The following is a 7,264-nucleotide window of genomic DNA, read 5'->3' on the forward strand; positions in this document are numbered from 1 at the left end:
TTAGTGATGTTATATGTATGACACTATTCGTGATGTATTAGTGATAATATTCGACGATGTACTGACGCATGAGATGATTTACTTTTGCTTATTGAATGCATGCTAATTTGAGTCCTATAAGATATTTTGAAATGTATATCTTGTGTTTCTCAATATCCAAGTGGCCGGTCATGTTTGCAGGTTACACCTTCGAGTGGCCTATGTTTTGCCGGAGTGTCGATTCATTTCCGTTCCGGCAAATTTCAGGCGCTCGATATGTCCTATTTTAGCAAAGGTCATGCCGGATTTTTCCGTGAATTTTGGCATGACTTGTGCTAGAATATGTAGGAAATATCGAGTGCCCCGGATTTGTGTGTTGAGTATCTTGGTAGTTGTCTTCGATCGATTTTCAATTAATGTTTTAACTATGAACATAGGAAATGTCTGACGACGAGAAGGATTTTGGTATTTGCAAATACTGTGAAGACGAGCGCGGCCTGTGCGACGGAATCTTCCTAGATGATGATAGGCGCTTCAGCATCAAGCTGGACGAGAACTTCGAAGTGGATACAGTAAGTCACAACGACAAGTCTTTTTCATAATTAAGCATGACATCTGCTTCATTTGCTTCAACTTATATTTTTTTATTATTCTACTAGCGTATCCCCTGCCATGCAAGAGTTTTTGTATTGGATAAGATAGGTTTCAGTCATAGTATGGAGGAAAAGAAAGTTTACTCGAAGACCGAGAATGGTTATATTTTCCATGCAAAGTTATACAATTCAGACGACTACACCTATTTTGGATGCAAAACATGGCGAGCACTATGCAAGACTTATGCATTTGAGCCTGATATGGTTATCACCTTTGATATTCATCCGGAAGATGATATTGAAGGTAATACCGACTTCTAGGTCGATGTGCAAATGCCTCCAGTTATACCATTATGTAAGTTTCTCAACCATATTTATGTCTTTGATATTGTTTATTCAAAAATAGTTGACAACTAATTTGTATTGTCAGCTTATTTCCGTGCAAGCAAACATGTCCAGCGCTTGGTAGACAGGACCGTATACTGTCCTGGGGCTGAACTCAACTGCGAGGAGCTCAGTCATTATGTTTCATGGCTTGAGGATCTTGATACTGAAGGAAATATATCCTAGAGGCAATAATAAAGTTATTATTTATTTCCTTATTTCATGATAAATGTTTATTATTCATGCTAGAATTGTATTAACCGGAAACATGATACATGTGTGAATACATAGACAAACATATAGTCACTAGTATGCCTCTACTTGACTAGCTCGTTTATCAAAGATGGTTATGTTTCCTAGCCATGGACAAAAGAGTTGTCATTTGATTAACGGGATCACATCATTAGGAGAATGATGTGATTGACATGACCCATTCCGTTAGCCTAGCACTTGATCGTTTAGTATGTTGCTATTGCTTTCTTCATGACTTATACATGTTCCTGTAACTATGAGATTATGCAACTCCGGTTTACCGGAGGAACACTTTGGGTGCTACCAAACGTCACAACGTAACTGGGTGATTATAAAGGAGTACTACGGGTGTCTCCGAAGGTACATGTTGAGTTGGCGTATTTCGAGATTAGGTTTTGTCACTCCGATTGTCGGAGAGGTATCTCTGGGCCCTCTCGGTAATGCACATCACTATAAGCCTTGCAAGCAATGTAGCTAATGAGTTAGTTGCAGGATGATGCATTACGGAACGAGTAAAGAGACTTGCCGGTAACGAGATCGAACTAGGTATTGGATACCGACGATCGAATCTCGGGCAAGTAACATACCGATTACAAAGGGAACAATGTATGTTGTTATGCGGTTTGACCGATAAAGATCTTCGTAGAATATGTAGGAACCAATATGGGCATCCAGGTCCCGCTATTGGTTATTGACCGAGAATAGTTCTAGGTCATGTCTACATAGTTCTCGAACCCATAGGGTCCACACGCTTAACGTTACGATGATAGTTTTATTATGAGTTTATAAGTTTTGATGTACCGAAGTTTGTTCGGAGTCCCGGATGTGATCACGGACATGACGAGGAGTCTCGAAATGGTCGAGACATAAAGATTGATATATTGGAAGCCTATGTTGGACATCGGAATGGTTCCGGGTGAAATCAGGATTTTACCGGAGCACCGGGGGGTTACCGGAACCCTCCCGGGGGTTAATGGGCCTTAGTGGGCCATGAGGGAGAAGAGGAGGGCCGGCCAGGGCAGGCCACGCGCCCCCTCCCCCCCTAGTCCAAATAGGACAAGGAAGGGGGGGGGGCGCCCCCCCTTTCCTCTTTCCCCTCCCCCCTTTCCTTCTCCACCAAGGCAAGAGGGGGGAGTCCTACTCACGGTGGGAGTAGGACTCCTCCAGGCGCACCCTTAGGGGGCCGGCCGCACCTCCCCCCTCCCTCCTTTATATACGGGGGCAGGGTGGCACCCCACAGACACACAAGTTGATCTACGGATCGTTCCTTAGCCGTGTGTGGTGCCCCCTCCACCATATTCCACCTCGGTCATATCGTCGCAGAGTTTAGGCGAAGCCCTGCGCCGGTAGAGCATCATCATCGTCACCACACCGTCGTGCTGACAGAACTCATCCCCGACGCTTTGCTGGATCAGAGCCCGGGGATCGTCATCGAGCTGAACGTGTGCTGAACTCGGAGGTGCCGTACGTTCGGTACTTGGATCGGTCGGATCGTGAAGACGTACGACTACATCAACCGCGTTGTCATAACGCTTCCGCTTACGGTCTACGAGGGTACGTGGACAATACTCTCCCCTCTCGTTGCTATGCCATCACCATGATCTTGCGTGTGCGTAGGAATTTTTTTGAAATTACTACGTTCCCCAACAGTGGCATCCAAGCCTAGGTTTTATGCGTTGATGTTATATGCACGAGTAGAACACAAGTGAGTTGTGGGCGATACAAGTCATACTGCTTACCAGCATGTCATACTTTGGTTCGGCGGTATTGTGAGATGAAGCGGCCCGGACCGACATTACGCGTACGCTTACGCGAGACTGGTTTCACCGTTACGAGCACTCGTGCTTAAAGGTGGCTGGCGGGTGTCTGTCTCTCTCACTTTAGCTGAATCGAGTGTGGCTACGCCCGGTCCTTGTGAAGGTTAAAACAGCACCAACTTGACGAACTATCGTTGTGGTTTTTATGCGTAGGTAAGCACGGTTCTTGCTAAAGCCCGTAGCAGCCACGTAAAATTTGCAACAACAAAGTAGAGGACGTCTAACTTGTTTTTGCAGGGCATGTTGTGATGTGATATGGTCAAGACGTGATGCTATATTTTATTGTATGAGATGATCATGTTTTGTAACCGAAGTTATCGGCAACTGGCAGGAGCCATATGGTTGTCATTTTATTGTATGAAATGCAAACACCCTGTAATTGCTTTACTTTATCACTAAGCGGTAGCGATAGTCGTAGAAGCAATAGATGGCGTAACGACAACGATGCTACGATGGAGATCAAGGTGTCGCGCTGGTGACGATGGTGATCACGACGGTGCTTCGAAGATGGAGATCACAAGCACAAGATGATGATGGCCATATCATATCACTTATATTGATTGCATGTGATGTTTATCCTTTATGCATGTTATCTTGCTTTGATTGACGGTAGCATTTTAAGATGATCTCTCACTAATAATCAAGAAGTGTTCTCCCTGAGTATGCACCGTTGCGAAAGTTCTTCGTGCTAAGACACCACGTGATGATCGGGTGTGATAGGCTCTATGTTCAAATACAACGCGTGCAAAACAGTTGCACACGCGGAATACTCAGGTCATACTTGACGAGCCTAGCATATACAGATATGGCCTTGGAACATGGAGACCGAAAGGTCGAACGTGATTCATATAGTAGATATGATCAACATAGTGATGTTCACCATTGAAAACTACTCCATCTCACGTGATGATCGGACATGGTTTAGTTGATTTGGATCACGTGATCACTTAGATGACTAGAGAGATGTCTGTCTAAGTGGGAGTTCTTAAGTAATATGATTAATTGAACTTAAATTTATCATGAACTTAGTCCTGGTAGTATTTTGCAAATTATGTTATAGATCAATAGCTCGTGTTGTTGCTTTCATATGTTTATTTTTGATATGTTCCTAGAGAAAATTGTGTTGAAAGATGTTAGTAGCAATGATGTGGATTGGATCCGTGATCTGAGGTTTATCCTCATTGCTCACAAAAGAATTATGTCCTTAATGCACCGCTAGGTGACAGACCTATTGCAGGAGTAGATGCAGACGTTATGAACGTTTGGCTAGCTCAATATGATGACTATTTGATAGTTTAGTGCACCATGCTTAAACGACTTAGAATCGGTACTTCAAAGACGTTTTGAACGTCATGGACCATATGAGATGTTCCAGGAATTGAAGTTAATATTTCAAGCAAATACCCGAGTTGAGAGATATGAAGTCTCCAACAAGTTCTATAGCTAAAAGATGGAGGAGAATCGCTCAACTAGTGAGCATGTGCTCAGATTGTCTGGGTACTTCAATCGCTTGAATCAAGTGGGAGTTAATCTTCCAGATAAGATAGTGATTGACATAATTCTCTAGTCACCATCAGTAAGTTACTAGAACTTCGTGATGAACTATAGTATGCAAGGGATGACGAAAACGATTCCCGAGCTCTTCGTGATGTTGAAATCGACGAAGGTAGAAATCAAGAAAGAGCATCAAGTGTTGATGATTGACAAGACCATTAGTTTCAAGAGAAGGGCAAAGGGAAAGAAAGGGAACTTTAGGAAGAATGACAAGCAAGTTGTCACTCCCGCGAAGAAGCCCAAAGCTGGACCAAAGCCTGAAACTGAGTGATTACACTACAAAGGAAATGGTCACTGGAAGCGGAAATGCCCTGAATATTTGGTGGATAAGAAGGATGGCAAAGTGAACAAGGGTATATTTGATATACAGGTGTTTGATGTGTGCCTTACTAGTGTTTATAGTAGCCCCTGAGTATTTGATACTTGTTCGGTTGCTAAGATTAGTAACTCGAAACAGGAGTTACATAATAAACAGAGACTAGATGAGGGGAAGTGACGATGAGTGTTGGAAATAGTTCCAAGATTGATATGATCATCATCGCACACTCCCTATACTTTCGGGATTAGTGTTAAACCTAAATAAATGTTATTTGGCGTTTGCATTGAGCATGAATATGATTTGATCATGTTTATTGCGATACGATTATTCATTTGAAGTTAAAGAATAATTGTTATTCTATTTACATGAATAAAACCTTCAATTGTCATACACCCAATGAAAATAGTTTGTTGGATCTCGATCGTAGTGATACACATATTCATAATATTGATGCCAAAAGATGCAAAGTTAATAATGATAGTGCAACTTATTTGTGGCACCGCCGTTTGGGTCATATCGGTGTAAAGCGCATGAAGAAACTCCAGAAAGATGGATTTTCGGAATCACTTGGTTATGAATCATTTGATGCTTGCAAACCGTGCCTTTTGGGCAAGATGACTAAAACTCCGTTCTCTGGAACAATGGAACGAGCTACTGACTTATTGGAAATAATATATACCGATGTATGCGATCCAATGAGTGTTGATGCTCGTGGCAAGTATCATTATTTTCTGACCTTCACAAGATGATTTGAGCAGATATAGGTATATCTACTTGATGAAACATAAGTCTGAAATAGTTGAAAGGTTCAAAGAATTTCAGAGTGAAGTGGAAAAATCATCGTAACAAGAAAAATTAAGTTTCTACGATCTGATCGTGGATACGAATATTTGAGTTATGAGTTTGGTCTTCATTTGAAACAATGTGAAATAGTTTTGCAACTCACGCCATCTGGAACACCACAATGTAATGGTGTGTCCGAACGTTGTAATCGTACTTTACTAGATATGGTGCGATCTATGATGTCTCTTATCGGTTTACCACTATCGTTTTGCGGTTATGCATTAGAGACAGCTGCATTCACGTTTAATAGGGCACCATCTAAATCCGTTGAGACGACACCGTATGAACTATGGTTTAGCAGTAAACCTAAGCTGTCGTTTCTTAAAGCTTGGAGTTGCGATGCTTATATGAAAAAGGTTTTCAACCTGATAAGCTCGAACCCAAATCGGAGAAGTGCCTCTTCATAGAATACCAAAGGTAACTATTGGGTACACCTTCTATCACAGATCCGAAGGCAAGTTATTCGTTGCTAAGATGGATCCTTTCTAGAGAAGAAGTTTCTCTCAAAAGAAGTGAGTGGGAGGAAAGTAGAGCTTGATAAGGTAATTTGTACCTTCTCCCAAATTGGAAAGTAGTGCATCACAGAAATCAGTTCCAGTTATTCCTACACCAATTAGTGAGGAAGTTAATGATGATGATCATGAAACTTCAGATCAAGTTGCTACCAAAACTCGTAGGTCTTCCAGAGTAAGATCCGCACAAAAGTGGTACGGTAATCATGTTCTGGAAGTCATGTTACTAGACCATGATGAACCTACGAACTATGAGGAAGCGATGATGAGCCCAGATTCCACGAAATGGCTTGAGGCCATAAAATCTGAGATATGATCCATGTATGAGAACAAAGTATGGACTTTGATTGACTTGCTCAATGATCAGCAAGCCATGTTAAATAAATGGATCTTCAAGAGGAAGACGAACACTGATAGTAGTATTACTATCTACAAAGCTAGACTTGTCGAAAAAGGTTTTTGACAAAGTTCAAGGTGTTGAATACGATGAGATTTTCTCACTCGTATCGAAGCTTGAGTCTGTCTGAATCATGTTAGCAATTGCCACATTTTATGAAATCTGGCAAATGGATGTCAAAACTGCATTCCTTAATGGATTTATTAAAGAAGAGTTGTATATGATGCAACCAGAAAGTTTTTGTCAATCCTAAAGATGCTAACAAAGTGTGCAAGCTCCAGCGATCCATCTATGGACTGGTGCAAGCATCTCGGAGTTGGAATATACGCTTTGATGAGTTGATCAAAGCATATGGTTTTATACAGACTTTTGAAGAAGCCTGTATTTACAAGAAAGTGAGTGGGAGCTCTGTAGCATTTCTAATATTATATGTGGATGACATATTGTTGATTGGAAACGATATCGAAATTCTGGATAGCATGAAAGGATACTTGAATAAGAGTTTTTCAAAGCAAGACCTCGGTGAAGCTGCTTACACATTGAGCATCAAGATCTATATAGATAGATCAAGACGCTTGATAAGATTTTCCAATGAGTACATACCTTGATAAATT

The sequence above is a fragment of the Triticum dicoccoides genome, chromosome 7B (assembly GCF_002162155.2).
Source record: "Triticum dicoccoides isolate Atlit2015 ecotype Zavitan chromosome 7B, WEW_v2.0, whole genome shotgun sequence".
Classification (NCBI taxonomy): Eukaryota; Viridiplantae; Streptophyta; class Magnoliopsida; order Poales; family Poaceae; genus Triticum; species Triticum dicoccoides.